General features: G+C 41.2%; 1 long non-coding RNA gene across 5 annotated transcripts in view; it reads left to right on the forward strand.

Moving 5' to 3' along the window:
- LOC148777514 (uncharacterized) overlaps positions 1-19,723 on the forward strand; it is a 46,257-nt gene that overhangs the window by 5,507 nt on the left and 21,027 nt on the right. The window contains exons 3-4 of one of the 5 annotated variants that reach the window (XR_016037934.1): positions 286-334; positions 1,643-1,677. This is a non-coding gene — a long non-coding RNA (uncharacterized LOC148777514). Of the gene's footprint in view, positions 1-285; positions 18,154-19,723 lie in introns of those variants that run through there. The other 4 variants (XR_016037932.1, XR_016037931.1, XR_016037933.1 and 1 more) reach the window with 4 other exon arrangements.

The raw sequence follows: 19,723 nt of genomic DNA on the forward strand, positions 1-19,723 counted from the left end.
TAAGAGCACTGGGTATTCATGTTCTCGGATCTTATGAAAATAGAAAACATCATTAGTATTTAGTGGAGTCATCTATGGAAAGAATTTTATTAATCTGCTTTATTCACAAAGCAGATATTTATCAAACACCTATTATGTGCCAGGCATTGTTCTAGGTTTTTGGAATATAACAATGAACAAAAAAGACAAAAATTCTTGCCTCCATGGAGCTTACTTTCTAGTACTCCTTTCCACATGTATTAGTCTGCTCTGTATGTGTACTCAGTCAGATCCTACTTTTTGCAGCCGCCTTGACTACACCCTGCCAGGTTCCTCTCTCCCTGGAATTCTCGAGGTAAGAATACTGGAGTGGGTTGCCATTTCCTCCTACAGGGGATCTTCCCAACCCAGGGATTGAATCCAAGTCTCTTGCGTCTCCTGCATTAGCAGGCAGATTCTTTACCACTAGTGCCATCTGGGAAGCCTGTATTGGTTTGCTGGGGTTTACATAGTAAAGTGCAATGGACTGGATGGCTAAAACATCAGCAGTTTATTTTTCTTACATTTCTGAAAGTGAGAAGTCCAAGATCAAGGTTCAACAGAGTTGGTTTTTTCTAGGGAGCCTGAGGGGAGCATCTGTTCACGTCTCTCTTCTTGACTTGTAGATCATTTTCTTTTTCTTGTGTTTTAATGTTGTTTTCCCTCTGTATACTTCTGTGTCCAAATCCTCTCTTCCTATAAGGACACCAGTCATATTGGATTAGAGCCTAGCCTAATGACCTCATTTTAACTTAATTACCTCTTTAAAGACCCTACGTCAGAATACAGTCACATTCTAAGGTGCTGGGGGTTACTATTTCAACATACTCCTTTTGGGGGAACCCAGTTCAGCTTTTAATACCACATATGGCTATGGTGCATCCAAATATTTATCTTATTTTCTCATATCCTTATCTCTGCGGTATTCAAAATCATTTATGTTCAAATGTACCAGGTAACCTACTTATGAGTGATTTTTTTCCTAGACATGATTTATTTTTATTAAATACTAAATGGAAAGTTCTTGGTTAGGAAGGATTACTCTGCTAGGAATGTTGCTCCATCTAGTGACTGCTATATTCAACTACTTTTGTCAAAGTTATAAAAACGAAAAACGGAGAATTATGTTGGAGAAGGGGCTCTCTTTTCAATAGGTTATTATTCACAGGGAACTATGGAGTCATGATAAAAAAATATTTCTTTCCACCATTGTATGTGGAAGGAAAGAGAGGTCTATATAATGACACTATTTTTAGTAACTCTAGTACTGTCAGTATCGTCATTTACTATCACTGCCAATTACTGTTTATTTTTTTATCCCCCGAGGAAACCAAGAGTGGGTTTACTCTCTTGGCCGAGATCTCACAACGTGTAAGTAGTGTTTCCCTCAAGTCTGTATGACTCCAGAGTTTATGCTCGTAATCGTTCAGGATAAATAAGAGAAACACACTCAAACATTTCGTAATACAGCCTTGATAAATGATGCATCTAAGCATGCATCCAAATGAGTACTCATGTTTGTCTTTAGTCTTGATATATGCTGAATCTTTATCTTGAAATGATGCTTGCTTGTTCAGTGTTTGCACTGTCATTGACATGTTGTGTCAAAATGTGTCTGTTTTAGGTCATGAATTTATAAGCGACACAATCTACAACCAGGTCAGTATCATATAGTTTATTGTGTACCTTGAATTACATGGAACATTTAAAATAACTATTTAAAAGCTTGGAATTTTTGGTAGTTTTAAAGAATAGTTTTTGTTTCTCTATTATATAAGTTGAATGGGACAGCTAAATTGCCTGGAAACATCAAGAACAGCTTCTGCAGAAAGCTGAGTTCAGTAAGACAAATACAGGTTAGGAAAGGATGCCTTTGGAATACAGAGGATGCCTCTGTAATTGCATGTGGGTATGTCAGAGCTTGATATTTTGGGGGGAAATGTATGTAATCAGATATGCAGGGATTGAAAGTGATAAGAAATGGCAATGGACTAAAAAAGCATATGCCAAACTTAGAAGATAATTATGAAGCTGTGATTTATGAAGGATCTTAACAAGAGGAATGGAATGAACCCCTCTTATCAAAAGATCATGTAACAGACAATCTGAATAGGCCTTTATCTATTAAAGAAACCAAATAAGTAATAACCTTCTGAAACAGACAGTACTGGGCCCAGATGTTGTCGCTGGTGATTTCTACCAAACATTTAAGAAAGAAATTATACCAGTTCTCTACAATTTCTTCTATAAAATAGAAACAGAAGGAATATTTCCTAACTTATTCTATGAGACCAGCATTACTCTGATACCAAAATCAGACAAAGACATTACATAAAAGAAAAATATAGACCAATGTTGCTCATGAAGATAGGTACAAAAGTTCTCAACAAAATTTAAGCAAATGTAATCCAACAACATATAAAAAGAATTATATGCAGTTAGATATGAAATGGTTCAGCATTTGAAAATCAGTCAGTATAATCTATCCCATCAACAGGCTAAAGAAAAGTCACATGATCCTATCAACAGATGCAGAAAAAGCATTTGACAGAATCCAGTACTCATCATAAGAACTGAGTAAATAGACAGGAATAGAGAAAGCTTCCTCAACTTGATAAAGAACATGTACAGAAAACTTACAGTGAACATCATACTTAATGGTGAGACAGTAAGAGCTTTCCCACTAAGATCAGGGGCAAGGCAACTCCTTTTCAACATCATACTGGAAATCCTGAAAGTGAAAATGATAAATCGCTCAGTTGTGTCTGACCCTGAGACTCCATGGACTGTAGCCCGTCAGACTCCTCTGTCCATGGGATTCTCTAGGCAAGAACACTGGAGTGGGTTGCCATGCCCTTCTCCAGGGGATCTTCCCGACCCAAGTGTCAAATGCAGGTCTCCTGCATTGCAGGCAGATTATTTACCATTTGAGCTACCCAGGAAGCTCCTAGCTAATGAAAAAGTGAAAGAGAAAGGTATACAGATTTGGAAGGGAGAAAATAAAATTGTCTTTGCAGAAAACATGATTGTCTGTGTAGAAAGTATATCCTCTTACAACATTACATAAGGAAGCAAAAGAAACGAGAAAGTTAAAGAAAGGGCCCAGAACAAAAGTTTCACATTTAATAATGGTGTTTTCTTATGTAGTCAACAATTAATATGTGAACATAAGGTTATTGAATGATCCTAGCATATCATTTGTGGCTAGCTGAGCATAAACTATCATCATTCTTGAGATCTTTTTTCTTAGACTTTAAAGCATAATGGCTTGGGACTTCCCTGGTGGTCCGGTGGCTACGATTCTATGCTCCCAATGCAAGGGGCCCGGGTCCAATCCCTGCTCAGGGAACTGGATCCCACATACTGCAACTGGGACTTGGCACAACCAAAGAAAATAAATAAATATTAAAAAATAATAGTAATGGTTTGAAGTTACTGGATACATCATTGGAAATTTTATGGGTGCTATTTGTACACTGTATCTTTATTTTAAAAAACCTTTGTTTAAGGAAGTTAGCAATAATCATTCCATATTGGCCATGAAGGAATGCAAGCATAGTAATGTAGGATTTGATTATTTTGCCTATGCCACCTATCTTTTTACAGTACAGTATTCCCATAGGTCATGACAAGTATTCACTAATGTTACCTTTTTCTTGCATATTGACTAATCTCCATTTATAGAATAGACACAAATGAGTGACATATTAGCTGCTGAAAAATACTCACTACCATGTCTTAAATGCTTACTGTATGCCAAGAATGATAGTATCTCCTTTAATCCTCATAAACACCTTGCCTGGTAGTTTTCAACCTCATCCTAAATTGAGGAAGCTGAGATGCAAAGTAATTTGGTCAGAGTTGCTCTGGGAGACAGTGTAGAGGAGTTATGAAGATCACAGGTGCTGTGGCCCCACTGCCTGTGTTAGAACTCTTGTTCCACCATTTCATAGCTCTCTGACCTTGGGCAAGTTATTTAACACCTTTAAACTTCATTTTCCTCATCTTTAAAGTGGAAGAGTAAGTGAGATAACCAACGTAAAGTGCTCAGCACAATGCCTGGCACATCGTAAGCAACTTCGCATGTTTTAGTGGTTGCTAAAAGTAATTGTATATTATACAGACTTTATATACTATTTTTTATTATTACAATAAGCAAGCAACACCACAGATTTAAACTTAGGTCACTCTGACGCTAAAGCTCCCCCATTTCCCTCTAATCAGCGCCATCTCTGTAAGTTTTTAGTCATTGTTGAAGACAGAACTGATTCTCTTTAAATTGCTTAGACTCCGTGAAAGAAGATGTGCCAGTTTATCAGTTAGGACAGAGTAGATTATGTTGCATTAACAAGCATTGGAAAAGACCCTGATGCTGGGGAAGATTGAAGGCAGGAGGAGAAGGTGATGACAGAGGACGAGATGGTTGGGTAGCATCACTGACTCAGTTTTGAGCAAATTCTGAGAGGTGGACAGGGAAGGACAGGGAAACCTGGCATGCTGCAGTCTGTGGGGTCTCGGAGTCAGACATGACTGAGGAACTGAACAACAACAGCAGCAATGAACGGCTTTCATAGTTCCATGATTTATCATAAAAGTCTTTATTTCTTACTCCTGGGATGACAGAGGCTTTTTCATCACAGTCACCCAAGGATCTCAGCTGATGGAAGCTCCACCTTGACATGTGCTTCCACCTTCACACGGGAAGGAAAAGGGCGTGCAGTGACTTGTGCACTGTCTTTTGAAGGCTTCTGTTTGAAAGTGACACATGCACTGCTGTTTACGTTTCACTGACGGAAGCCAGTAACTTAGCCAGGTCCAACTTCAGACACACAGGGAAAAGCGTGGTTCTCTGGGTTTAGGGAAGAGAGAATTAGATAGACATCAGTGAGCAGCATTAAATGACTACTGATACCAATAATTTGAATTTTTTTTTAGTTGCCTCAGTGCTGCGATTCATGGGGTTGCAAAGAATCATACACAACTGAGTGACTGAACTGAACTGAAGTTGATATTTATATTTTCAATTTCTAAATCTGCCTCCACCCTTTCTTATGTATATAGGTCTTCCTTGACTTGTGATGGAGTTATGTCCCAATGAACCTAAGTTGAAATCATAAGTTGAAAATATTTATAAGTCAAAAATGTATTTAGTGCACCTAACCCACAGAACATCATAGCCTAGCCTAGCTTACCTTAAGCATACTCAGAACACTTACATTAGCCTACTATTGGGCTAAGTCATGGCATGCAAAGCCTATTTTATAATATAGTGTTGACTATCTCATGCAGTTTATTGACTTCTGTATGGACAGTGAAAAACAGTATAGTTGTGTGGGTACAGAATGGTTGTAAGTATATCTCGTTTCCCCCTTGTGACTGTGTGGCTTACTAGGAACTGTGGCTGCCCAGCATCAAGAGAGAATGCCATTGCTATCCTAGGAAAAGGTCAAAATTCACAATTCAAAGTACAGTTTCTTCTGAAGGCGTATCCCTTTCGCACCACTGTAAAGTCAAAGTCCTAAGTCGAACCATTGTAAATCAGGGATCATTTATATAGATTCTTCAGGACAAAAGCCTAAATATGGTTTCAGAGAAACACTTCGCTTTCAGAGAGGTTATATCGGAATTGTCTGGAGACTTTTTCAAGATCATGTGCCCAGACTCCACCCAAGAAATGGAAATTTTTTAAGGTCAGGGTCTAGGTGTGTATCTTTTGAAAAAGCTCCCCAGATGGTTCTAGTTTTCTCTCTGTTGTGACTATGCAATTGTAAACTCATACTTGTTTTCAAGGATTACACATAAGACAGATGGGAAAAAACAGCTGAAAGGGTCAGAAAGAAGAAAGTATCTCTGCAGAAATTACAACCTGGGTGTATCAGAGTTCTCGGCCCAAGCTGAAGCCTTGCTTACCTCACAAGTCAGTGTATCTGACTGGTGGCATGCCTACGTGACTTCAGGGTTCCGTTTATAGAAAGGGTCACCAATCCTCATGAGAAAGACCTCATTTTAAGTTTAGGAGCAGCTGCACAGCGCAGGAGTGGCCGAGAGGAGCTACCCCATGTCCAAGGTAAGGAGCAACAGCTGCACTTCGCTGGAGCAGCCGTAAAGAGATACTCCAAGTCGAAGGTAAGAGAAACCCAAGTAAGACAGGCGCCGAGAGAGGACATCAGAAGGCAGGCAGATTGAAACCACAATCATAGAAAACTAACCAGTCTGATCACACGGACCACAGCTTGTTTAACTCAATGAAACTAAGCCATGCTGTGTGGGGCCACCCAAGATGGATGGGTCATGGTGGAGAGGTCTGACAGAATGTGCTCCACTGGAGAAGGGAATGGCAAACCACTTCAGTATTGTTGCTTTGAGAACCTCGTGAACACTGAAAAGGCAAAAAGATAGGACACTGAAAGATAAACTCCCCAGGTTGGTAGGTGCCCAATATGCTACTGGAGATCAGTGGAGAAATAACTCCAGAAAGAATGAAGGGATGGAGCCAAAGCAAAAACAACACCCAGTTGTGGATGTGACAGGTGATAGAAGCAAGGTCTGATGCTGTAAAGAGCAATATTGCATAGGAACCTGAAATGTTAGGTCCATGAATCAGGCAAATTGGAAGTGGTCAAACAGGAGATGGCAAGAGTGAACATCGACATTCTAGGAATCAACGAACTAAGATGGACTGGAATGGGTGAATTTAACTCAGATGACCATTATATCTACTACTGTGGGCAGGAATCCCTCAGAAGAAATGGAGTAGCCATCATGGTCAACAGAAGAGTCCAAAATGCAGTACTTGGATGCAATCTCAAAAACGACAGAATGATCTCTGTTCATTTCCAAGGCAAACCATTCAATATCACGGTGATCCAAGTCTATGCCCCAACCAGTAATGCTGAAGAAGCTGAAGTTGAATGGCTCTATGAAGACCTACAAGACCTTCCAGAACTAACACCCAAAACAGATGTCCTTTTCATCATAGGGGACTGGAATGCAAAAGTAGGAAGTCAAGAAACACCTGGAGTAACAGGCAAATTTGGCCTTGGAATACGGGATGAAGCAGGGCAAAGGCTAATAGAGTTCTGCCAAGAGAACGCACTGGTCATAGCAAACACCTTCTTCCAACAACACAAGAGAAGACTCTACACATGGACATCACCAGATGGTCAACACCGAAATCAGATTGATTATATTCTTTGCATCCAAAGATGGAGAAGCTCTGTACAGTCAGCTAAAACAAGACAGGGAGCTGACTGTGGCTAAGATCATGAACTTTATTGCCAAAGTCAGATTTAAATTGAAGAAAGCAGAGAAGACCACTAGACCATTAAGGTATGACCTGAATCAAAGCCGTTATGATTATACAGTGGAAGTGAGAAATAGATTTAAGGGACTAGATCTGATAGAGTGCCTGATGAACTATGGACGGAGGTTCATGACATTGTACAGGAGACAGGGATCAAGACCATCCCAAGAAAAAGAAATGCAAAAAAGCAAAATGGCTGTCTGGGGAGGCCTTACAAATAGCTGTGAAAAGAAGAGAAGCGAAAAGCAAAGGAGAAAAGGAAAGAGATACCCATTGGAATACAGAGTTCCAAAGTACAGCAAGGATAGATAAGAAAGCCTTCCTCAGGGATCAATGCAAAGAAATAGAGGAAAACACTAGAATGGGAAAGACTAGAGATTTCTTGAAGAAAATTAAAGATACCAAGGGAACATGTCATGCAAAGATGGGCTCAATGAAGGACAGAAATGGTATGGACGCCAGCATATCAGGCTTCCCTGTCCATCACCAACTCCCGGAGTTCACTCAAACTCGTGTCCATCGAGTCGGTGATGCCACCCAACTGTCTCACCCTCTGTTCTCCCCTTCTCCTCCTGCCTTTACTCTTTCCCAGCATCCGGGTCTTTCATATGAGTCAGCTCTTTGCATCACGTGAAGGTATTGGAGTTTCAGCTTCAACCTCAGTCCTTCCAATGAATACTCAGGATTGATCTCCTTTAGGATGGACTCGTTGGATCTCCTTGCTGTCCAAGGGACTCACAAGAGTCTTCTCCCAACACCACAGTTCAAAAGCATCAATTCTTCAGCACTCAGCTTGCTTTATAGTCCAACTCTCACATCCCATACATGACTACTGGAAAAATCATAGCTTTGACTAGACGGACCTTTGTTGGCAAAGTAATGTCTCTGCTTTTTAATATGCTGTCTAGGTTGGTCATAGCTTTTCTTTTAAGGAGCAAGCATCTTTTAATTTCATGGCTGCAGTTACCATTAGCAGTGGTTTTGGAGCCCCCCAAAATAAAGTCTGTCACTGTTTCCATTGTTTTCCAATCTATTTGCCATGACGTGATGGGACCAGATGCTATGATCTTAGTTTTATGAATGTTGAGTTTTAAGCCAACTTTTTCACTTTCATCAAGAGGCTTTCTATTTCTTCTTCACCTTCTGCCATAAGTGTGGTGTCATCTGCATATCTGAGGTTATTGATATTTCTCCCAGAATTCTTGATTCCAGCTTGTGCTTCATCCAGCATGGCATTTCACATGATGTACTCTGCATTTAGTTAAATAAGCACGGTGACAATATACAGCCTTGACATACTCCATTCCCAATTTGGAACCAGTCTGCTGTTCCCTGTCCAGTTCTAACTGTTGCTTCTTGACCTACTTGCGGATTTCTCAGGAGGCAGGTCAGATTGTCTGGTATTCCCATCTTTTTCAGAGTTTTCCACAGCTTATTGTGATCTACACAGTCAAAGGCTTTGGCATAGTCAATAAAGCAGAAACAGATGTTTTTCTGGAACTCTTGCTTTTTTGATGATCCAACGAATGTTGGCAATTTGGGTTCTGGTTCCTCTGCCTTTTCTAAATCCTGCTTAAACATCTGGAAGTTCACAATTCATGTACTGTTAAAGCCTGGCTTGGAGAATTTTGAGCATTACTTTACTAGTGTGTGAGATGAGGGCAACTGTGTGGTAGTTTGAGCATTCTTTGCTATTGCCTTTCTTAGGGATTGGAATGAAAACAGACCTTTTCCAGTCCAGTGGCCACTGCTTAGTTTTCCAAATCTTCTGACATATCAAGTGCAGCACTTTGACAGCATCATCTTTTAGAATTTGAAATAGCTCACCTGGAATTCCATCACCTTCACTAGTTTTGTTCGTAGTGATGCTTCCTAAGGCCCACTTGACTTGACATTCCAGGATGTCTGGCTCTAGGTGAGTGATCGTACCGTTGTGATTATCTGGGTCATGAAGATCTTTTTTGTACAGTTCTTTTATGTATTCTTGCCACTGCTTCTTAATATCTTCTGCTTCTACCATTTCTGTCCTTTATTGAGCCCATCTTTGCATGAATTGCTCCCTTGAAGTATCTCTAATTTTCTGGAAGAGATCTCTAGTCTTTCCCATTCTAGTGTTTTCCTCTATTTCTTTGCATTGATTCCTGAGGAAGACTTTCTTATCTCTCCTTGCTATACTTTGGAATTCTGCATTCCAATGGGTATATCTTTCCTTTTCTCCTTTGCTTTTCACTTCTTTTCACAGCTATTTGTAAGGCCTCCCCAGACAGCCATTTTGCTTTTTTGCATTTCTTTTTCTTGGGATGGTCTTGATCCCTGTCTCCTGTACAATGTCACGAACCTTCGTCCATAGTTCATCAGGCACTTTATCAGATCTAGTCCCTTAAAACTATTTCTCACTTCCATTGTATAATCATAACGGCTTTGATTCAGGTCATACCTGAATGGTCTAGTGGTCTTCTCTGCTTTCTTCAATTTAAGTCTGACTTTGGCAATATGGAGTTCATGATCTTAGCCACAGTCAGCTCCCAGTCTTGTTTTAGCTGACTGTATAGAGCTTCTCCATCTTTGGCTGCAAAGAATATAATCAATCTGATTTCGGTGTTGACCATCTGGTGATGTCCATGTGTAGAGTCTTCTCATGTGTTGTTAGAAGAGGGTGTTTGCTATGACCAGTGCGTTCTCTTGGCAAAACTCTGTTAGCCTTTGCCCTGCTTCATTCTGTACTCCCAGGCCAGATTTGCCTGTTACTCCAGGTGTTTCTTGACTTCCTACTTTTGCATTCCAGTCCCCTATGATGAAAAGGACATCTGTTTTGGGTGTTAGTTCTGGAAGGTCTTGTAGGTCTTCATAGAGCTGTTCAGCTTCTTCACCATTACTGGTCAGGGCAGAGACTTGGATTACTGTGATATTGAATGGTTTGCCTAAAAGTATTTACCCACCACTTAATTCAGGAAGTGTTAGCATTTTGCCATATTTGTTTATTTATTTCAACATCCACTGATGATCATTGCTGGAATCTATTATTTCATTGGAGGGCAGGGGTTCCAGATAATGATTTCCTGATTCTACCCTTCTTTCTACATTTATTAATACTGTCTATTATAGCATTCTTCAGTAAAGAGGAACTTTCTTTATCACCTGGAGATGAATTACATTTTCCCTAAAAAGACAATAAATAAATGCTTAATTCTTTAAACTAGGGAAGATTTCTCATGAGCCTGTGTTTGACTGAAGAACATTTTGCCAACACTGTACTGGACAGATGATCTGAATTTCGCAGATGATCTTTGCCTCTGCGAAGATAGTTCTGTAGTTCAACTCCCAGACTCAGAATGTAGAATATGGTGGCTGGAAAGTGGAAAATGGTGTAGGAATTATGGTGGCTGGAATGTGGAAAATGGTGTAGGACTGTTAACACTGGTGGCTGTTAACACTGAGAACAGAAAGTGTCAGCATCAGTTGCAAGGCTTGGAAAGTGTCAGAAGACAGGTCCCGGGGCCCAGACATTGGCAGGTTCCAGCAGTGCTATACCTATTGGCGGGTCCCAGAAGCCAGCGATAGTACCATCAGTGGCCATGGCAGCATGGATGCTATCTTGTTCATTAACACCAGGGAAAATCACCAGCAGAAGAACAAATGGTGCCATCCAGGTGGGTAGTCTAGAGGATTTTTCTGTAGAGCATCCATGAGGCAGCCACTGAGGTTCCCAAAGCTGCTGCAGGGAACTGGAGCTCTTGACGTGCAGATAGAGTCAGAATGCAAGTCCAAAACTTGCAGATCTGAGAGACTTTCTGAGATCCTACCTTACTCTTGCGTTGCTGTGATCTGGAGAAAATGTGCTGCGTCTTACGAAGAACAGAAAATGGCAGGGAAAAAAGGGTTGTTTTTAGGCAAAGAACACTTTCAAGAAAGAAAGTGATGTATCAATTTGGAAAGGCAGAGAGATGATGGCAGGTGGATTAGATTGAAAGAGAAAATCTGAAGATACCAGTTGCCTAGTTGAGGGACACAGGAAATCTGTTGGTATTTCATGACAGGCTGACAGAAGCTGGCCTCTGGCAGGGCTTGGCAGTGCATGGAAGGCTGAAGGGTCAGTTTTCTGACCCACAAGTATATGTGTCTCCATTGATTCATACCTTCTTTTCTGCTTCCCAGTGCCGTCTGATCTTTAATAGTAAACACTGAATTTCAATTAAATATCAATGGAAACTTTTTTCCTGATAGAATCTACATCCCTTGAGAAGTTAAAATGATCAGAATATAAAGTTTCTTCTAATCTGTACTGAACATACGGGTCATGATTACTATAAGTTAGTCAAACCCTATATAGAAAGTAAACTAATGATTGCTTTTTCCTTTTGCTTTTCCTTTTCCTTTCACTGTGTTGTAGTCTCCGTTTCATAAAATTAGGTGTGAGTTTTATAAATCTTCTCAAAATTGATTAAATTATGCGTAGCATTCAACAAAGTGATTTTGATTTCAGCATAGTGAAACTGTCTTTTTTTTTCCTGTTTTAACCTGAAGCAATTTTGTCAATATTTGAATTGCTTTCAGTGCAACACTTGCTTTAAACCTTAAAGTATCTCCATTTAGATTATCAGAGTACAAAATCCCGTCTGTCCGTGCCGCTCCCGACCAAAGCAAACAAAACTCCAAACACACAACTCAGTTTCAAAGAAGCTTTAAACAAATGAGGCTCTAGATATTTACATATAGGTCAAGAAATAAATTGCAAACTATTTACAAAAATACACAAGCTTATATGTATTAAAATCTACATCAGTTCATAAAAATATAAATACGTAAAAACACTATTTAAAGTTAAGAACTCAGAAGTATGATACAGCACTTACTCAAGTCACTGTTGAAAAAATCAGACTTTGCTACCTTGGAGTCTAAACTGTTAAGCAGCCGCTTTTGGACACTGACCGCGCTGACCGCAGAGGGAAAGACGCTCTGTGCACACGACCGCTATTTTGCACTCGGTCAAAATACGCCATCCCTGATATTTCCGTTACACACAGTTAAATTACACACCTCTGACCATTTGGAAGTAACTTCCTGACGCACTTTTGCTTTCGTTGTTATTCCTCACACACACTGCTCAGACTATCTTGTTTTAATGTAAAAGCTACCATGTTTTTATAGAGTGGCAATGCAGTGATTAGTAAAAGTGTGTGGTTGTGTCAGTGATTTATTTTTCCCCTTCAGTGAAATTACTCAGCTTTGTACTCAGCAGTCATTGAATCATTCTTAGCTCTATGTCAGATATTTTATTCAGGTGATGAAATCATCAAAAGTCTTTATTTAGACCTTCTAGACCTTCTAATGGCAACCCACTCCAGTGTTCTTGCCTGGAGAATCCCAGGGACGGGGGAGCCTGGTGGACTGCTGTCTGTGGGGTCGCACAGAGTCGGACACGACTGAAGTGACTTAGCAGCAGCAGCAGACCTTCCAAAGGGTCAGAAAGTTAATTGTTCCCTCAACAGTACTAACTTGAGCATTGGGCATGCACCGTTTTGTGACTGCAAGGAAGGTGAGCAGCACAGTGGTGGTATTTAGTGGACATGATGTTCAGAAGAAGCCTCCTCTCAGGATCCGTCTTGGAATCCCTAATTTAGGAGCAGGTGGACCACAGCACTAAGCAGAGAGCCAGTGAAGTACAGAAACGTGATCTCAGGCAGGTTGTGAGTCGGCGCTGTTTTGTCTTTGGTGTCCTTCGGCTTCTCTCATCTGCCCCTCTTGTACTTCATATCGCTTGGGGCTAATGACCCTAATTAGGATGCTCCAGTCCACCTGAGCTCGTCTTCTGTCAAAGCTCTCTTTGATCCAGAATTATCTGCATTCATCTTTTGGAGAGTCTCTGATACTAGAAAAAAAAAGTAACTCCATTGTATTGATTTGCCCTAATGAATACATGGGCTTCCCTGGTGGCTCAGATGGTAAGCAATCTGCCTGGAATGCAAGGGCATACGGTTCGATCCCTGGGTTGGGAAGATCCCTTGGAGAAGGGAATGGCTACCCACTCCAGTATTCTTGCCAGGAGAACTCCATGGATAGAATAACCAAGTGGGCTACAGTTCATGGGATCACAGTCAGACACGACTGAGCGACTTTGAGAGAAACAGAGAGAATGAATATATGGATTATTAGTAGCCAACCTCGTAATGTGTTCAGATATAATTGATACTTTGAAGAGGAATGCCGATTCAAATGAACTTAAATTTGAAAGAATTTCTTTCATTACTAGAATGTAAAAAAAAATTCAGGCTGTTTTAAGAGGGCACTTTTAGGGGGTAGGGGTGAAAGCAGTTTGGTTATTTTTTGGAGACCAGTTCTGTGGGTACCTAGAAGCCTAAGCTGTTCAGCCTTTTCAGGTTTACTTCCCTCTGTGAAGAGCCTGCTATTTCTTAAGCTCTCAGTTCTTTCACAGTTTCTTTTGACGATGGTAGTAGGGATGTTGACTTTATTATAGGAGTGGTTTGAAAGGTCTTACCTGTATCTTGGTTACTAGGTTACTAGGCATCTTTGTTATTAGATCTCTGCCTCCAGAGACTTAGTTGAGGAGAGAAAACAGATGAGGAAAAATATGTAATAAGTCCTGTAATAAAGTTTCTTAGAGGAATTGACATTTGACTTAATTCAGCAAATATTAACTAGGTGCCTGCTATGTGCCCAGCACAGCCTGGGTGCTGGGGATATGGTGATAAATAGGACAGGCTTAGTCCCTGCCTCCATGGAGCTTACTGTCTAGTGGTTCCGGACAGTGGGCTGCAGGCAACATGTTGTCAGGGAAATGGTTACGACATAGAGGTCAGGCAAAATGCAGACTTGCTTTCATATTCCATCATGGTAAAGTGGCATTTCACATGAAATGGAAAAGTAGCTGATCAAGTTATCTTGTATGATTATATGGGACTATGTACTCACTGAGCAGGAAGTTCTGGGGAATCAGATAGCTGTTGCCATAGGTCAGTTTAAAGGGGAACAGGTGTGATTGAACCATGATGGGTGCCTTTAATGGCATGGGGTAATTTAAAGCAAGCAGGTGACACATTCATTGCAGAAGTATTGCTTAAATGGAGTACAACTGAAAGCCTTTATGGGATAGTGTTGTAAAAAAAAAAAAAAATCTCATAGCTTGTCGTCATAGGGCTGAGATAACTGAAAGCCAAATTCAGAGATTGATTCTGTGATTTGGTAAATTATCTTAGTACGTGAATTCACATACTTTGTAAGCATTTTATATGAATGTCAGGTTAAGCTAGATTAGTGAATCGTGGGGTCTTAATAAATGGAATAGCAGGATATGAAAACATCAAGGCTTAGAGAACCCCGAACTCCTAGGTTTATCCAAAATAGAATCCTCTGTTGTGGCACTGTTAACATTTTGGAATAGATTATTTTGTTGTGGGGGCTGCCCTGGGCATTGTGAGATGTTTAGCAGCATCCCTGGCCTCCACCTACCAGATGCCAGTAGCACCCCATCCCTGAGACACAGCAATCAAAAATGTCTCCCGATATTGCCAAACGCCCACCCCCACCCCAGGGGAGGCAAGGGAGGAAATTGCCTCTGGCTTGAGAAGCCTTGGATAAATGTTACCTGTTGTGTAAACCTTGCTTGAGGAAACCATGACTCAGAGAGAGAAAACCGAGAAGTCGTATCATGCTCCATCTCTCGTTATCATTTATCAGTAATTCACACTTAACACTTGGTTAAAATCACATTAGACACTTTATAAAAGTAAAACAAATTGCAATTCTAGAGTAAGTATCCATCTGTCAGCGTAAAATGCATAGCTCACTTCACACTTGTTACATCTGAACAGATATACACTCATGGAATTAGTAATATGAATTATTTACTATTACAGAGTGTTTCTCAGCTGCCGTGCATACTGGTGTTGAATAGTATGCTGATTAGTGAATATCACACTGGATACTCCAACTAGAATTTGAAGTGAAATTAAAAAATGGACACACAACACTCTGAAAATTTACAAGTATCTACTTGATCCATGTGCTCAGAGAGGATTTGTCAAACTATTTTATTTGCATTTTCTCTTCCCAAGGTGCTTGTGCTGTTCCTATTCCTTCCATAGCACAGTCTGTCTTTGATAGCAGAAGCCCAACCCACACGCCTACGCAGGCTTCAGGGACAGTCACCTTTTATTTAGAGGAGAACGGAGGACAGGAACAAGAGATGCAGAAAAACATCTCCCTGGAGCCCAAAGTAAGTTAGTGTCACAACGGGACCCATTTCAGGTTGTAGATTGCCCTGTGCCAGCGCTAAGTGCTGGGCCCTGACTGATACTGATATCCATGTGTTCTTTTATGAATTTATTCTGTCTCTCTGATAGGTAGAGGGCTCTCTAACAAGTGGGGCCCATGTGACCAGTTCTAAGGCTGGTGTTGGGTCTTATCATTCAGTGTGTACTGCTTAGGTCATGCCCTTTTTTCCCAGTAGGGTACCTACTCCACAGCTGTTCGGTCATTCTGCGCTTACCAGTTTAGTCTTCTGCAGAAAGAGTTCCTGCCATGAGGCGGGGGGCGGGACTAGGGCTATCGCTCCTTTTCTCCTTTTTATATTTTAAATCTTTCTATTTGAAAATACTTTTATTTTTAAAATAATTTTATTTATTTATTTATATATTTCGGCTGTGCTGGGTTTTCGTTGCTCCACAGGCTTTTCTCTGGTTGCCGGGGGTGGGGGCTAATCTCCAGTTGTGGTGTGTGGGTTCTCATTGGGCGGCTTTTCTTGTGTGGAGCACAGACTCTAGGGAGCATGGGCTTCAGCAGTTGTGGCATGTGGCCTCAGTGGTTGCGGCTCCCAGGATCTGGAGCACAGGCTCAGTCATTGTGGTGCTGAGTTGCTCCTCGGCACACGGGATCTTCCTGGACCAGGGATTGAACCTGTGTCTCCTGCATTGGCAAGCAGGTTCTTTACCACTGAGCCACCAGGGAAGCCATTGAAATTACAAAAAACTTGCAAAGATAGTGCAGATTTCCTGTACATTCTTCCCCAGGCTTCTATGAAAGGTAACATCTTCCATAATCAAGCTGCATTTCCAAAACTAAGACATTAACATGAGTACAGTACTGTTAACAAACTTTATTTGGCTTTCACCAGTTAATTTTTGCTGATGCCCTTTCTCTGTTTTAGGATGTTACACTGCATTCACTCATCATGATCCTTTAGTCTCCAAGCTGTAAGAGGGTTTTTTTGGCTTTTCCTTGTCTTCATGCCCTTGGCAGTTTTGAAGAGTTCAGTTCAGTTCAGTTGCTCAGTCGAGTCCAACTCTTTGCGACACCATGGACTGCAGCATGCCATGCCTCCCTGTCCATTACCAACTCCCAGAGTTTACCTAAACTCATGTCCATTGAGTTGGTGATACCATCCAACTATCTCACCCTCTGTTTTATCTCTTTCTCCTCCTGCCCTCAATCTTTCCCAGATCAGGGTCTTTTCAAATGAGTCAGCCCCTCGCATCAGGTGGCCAAATTTTTGGAGTTTCAGCTTCAACATCAGTCCTTCCAATGAACACCCAGGACTGATCTCCTTTAGGATGGACTGGTTGGATCTTCTTACTGTCCAAGGGACTCTCAAGAGTCTTCTCCAATACCACAGTTCAAAACCATCAATTCTTCAGTGCTCAGCTTTCTTTATAGTCCAACTCTCACATCCATACATGACTACTGGAAAAACCATAGTCTTGACTAGACAGATCTTTGTTGGCAAAGTAATGTCTCTGCTTTTTAATATGCTATCTAGGTTGGTCATAACTTTCCCTCCAAGGAGTAAGCGTCAATTTCATGGCTGCAGTCACCATCTGCAGTGATTTTGGAGCCCAAAAAAATAAAGTCAGCCACTGTTTCCACTGTTTGCCCATCTATTTGCCATGAACTGATGGGACTGGATGCCATGATCTTAGTTTTCTGAGTATTGAGTTTTAAGCCAAGTTTTTCACTCTCCTCTTTCACTTTCATCAAGAGGCTTTTTAGTTCTTCTTCACTTTCTGCCATGAGGGTGGTGTCATCTGCATATCTGAGGTTATCGATATTTCTCCCGGCAGTCTTGATTCCAGCTTGTGATTCATGCAGCCCAGTGTTTCTAATGATGAACTCTGCATAGAAGTTAAATAAGCAGGATGACAATATACAGCCCTGACGTACTCCTTTTCCTATTTGGAACCAGTCTGTTGTTCCATGTCCAGTTCTAACTGTTGCTTCCTGACCTGCATTCAGATTTCTCAGGAGGCAGGTCAGGTGGTCTGGTATTCCCATCTCTTTCAGAATTTTCCACAATTTATTGTGATCCACACAGTCAAAGGCTTTGGCACAGTCAATAAAGCAGAAATAGATATTTTTCTGGAACTCTCTTACTTTTTCCATGATCCAGTTCAGTTCAGTTCAGTTCAGTCGCTCAGTCGTGTCCGACTCTCCGCGACCCCATGAATCACAGCACGCCAGGCCTCCCTGTCCATCACCAGCTCCCGGAGCTCACTCAAACTCATGTCTGCAGAGTTTGTGATGCCATCCAGCCATCTCACTCTCGGTCGTCCCCTTCTTCTCCCACCCCCAACCTTTCCCAGCATCAGAGTCTTTTCCAGTGAGTCAACTCGTCGCATGAGGTGGCCAAAGTATTGCAGTTTCAGCTTCAGCATCAGTCCCTCCAGTGAATACCCAGGATTGATCTCCCTTAGAATGGACTGGTTGGATCTCCTTGCGGTACAAGGGACTCTCAAGAGTCTTCTCCAACACCACAGTTCAAAAGCATCAATTCTTCGGCAATCAGCTTTCTTCACAGTCCAACTCTCACATCCATACATGACCACGGGAAAAACCATAGGCTTGACTAGACGGACCTTTGTTGGCAAAGTAATCTCTCTGCTTTTCAATATATTATCAAGGTTGGTCATAACTTTCCTTCCAAGGAGAAGCTGCAATCAGCATCTGCAGTGATTTTGGAGCCCAAAAAAATAAAGTCTGACGCTGTTTCCACTGTTTTTCCATCTATTTCCCATGAAGTGATGGGACCAGATGCCATGATCTTTGTTTTCTGAATGTTGAGCTTCAAGCCAACCTTTTCACGCTCCTCTTTCACTTTCAACAAGAGGCTTTTGAGTTCCTCTTCACTTTCTGCCATAAGGGTAGTGTCATCTGCATATCTGAGATTACTGATATTTCTCCCAGCAATCTTGATTCTGGCTTGTGCTTCTTCCAGCCCAGCGTTCCTCATGATGTACTCTGCATATAAGTTAAATAAGCAAGGTGACAATATACAGCCTTGACACACTCCTTTTCCTATTTGGAACCAGTCTGCTGTTCCATGTCCAGTTCTGACTGTTGCTTCCTGACCTGCATACAGGTTTCTCAAGAGGCAGGTCAGGTGGTCTGGTATTCCCATCTCTTTCAGAATGTTCCACAGTTTATTGTGATCCACACAGTCAAAGGCTTTGGCATAGTCAATGAAGCAGAAATAGATGCTCTTCTGAAACTCTCTTGCTTTCTCCATGATCCAGCGCATGTTGGCAATTTGATCTCTGGTGCCTCTGCCTTTTCTAAAACCTGCTTGAACATCTGGGAGTTCACGGTTCACATATTGCTGAAGCCTGGCTTGGAGAATTTTGAGCATGACTTTACTAGCGTGTGAGATGAGTGCAATTGTGTGGTAGTTTGAGCATTCTTTGGCATTGCCTTTCTTTGGGATTGGAATGAAGACTGACCTTTTTCAGTCCTGTGGCCACTGCTGAGTTTTCCAAATTTGCTGGCATATTGAGTGCAGCACTTTCACAGCATCATCTTTCAAGATTTGAAATAGCTCAACTGGAATTCCATCACCTCCACTAGCTTTGTTCGTAGTGATGCTTTCTAAGGCCCACCTGACTTCACATTGCAAGATGTCTGGCTCTAGGTCAGTGATCACGTTATCGTGACTATCTTGGTTGTGAAGATCTTTTTTGTACAGTTCTTCTGTGTATTCTTGCCACCTCTTCTTAATATCTTCTGCTTCTGTTAGGTCCATACCATTTCTGTCCTTTATCGAGCCCATCTTTGCATGAAATGTTCCCTTGGAATCTCTAATTTTCTTGAAGAGATCTCTTGTTTTTCCCATTCTGTTGTCCCTAACCTGGAATGTTAGGTCCATGAATCAAGGCAAATTGGAAATGGTCAAACAGGAGGTGGCAAGAGTGAACATAGGCATTCTAGGAATCAGTGAATTAAAATGGACTGGAATGGGTGAATTTAACTCAGATGACCATTATATCTACTACTGTGGGCAGGAATCCCTCAGAAGAAATGGAGTAGCCATCATGGTCAACAAAAGAGTCTGAAATGCAGTACTTGAATGCAATCTTAAAAACGACAGAATGATTTCTGTTCGTTTCCAAGGCAAACCAT

This window comes from Moschus berezovskii, chromosome 7 (assembly GCF_049115385.1).
Source record: "Moschus berezovskii isolate FMDL1 chromosome 7, NW_MosBer_1.0, whole genome shotgun sequence".
NCBI classification, from domain to species: domain Eukaryota; kingdom Metazoa; phylum Chordata; class Mammalia; order Artiodactyla; family Moschidae; genus Moschus; species Moschus berezovskii.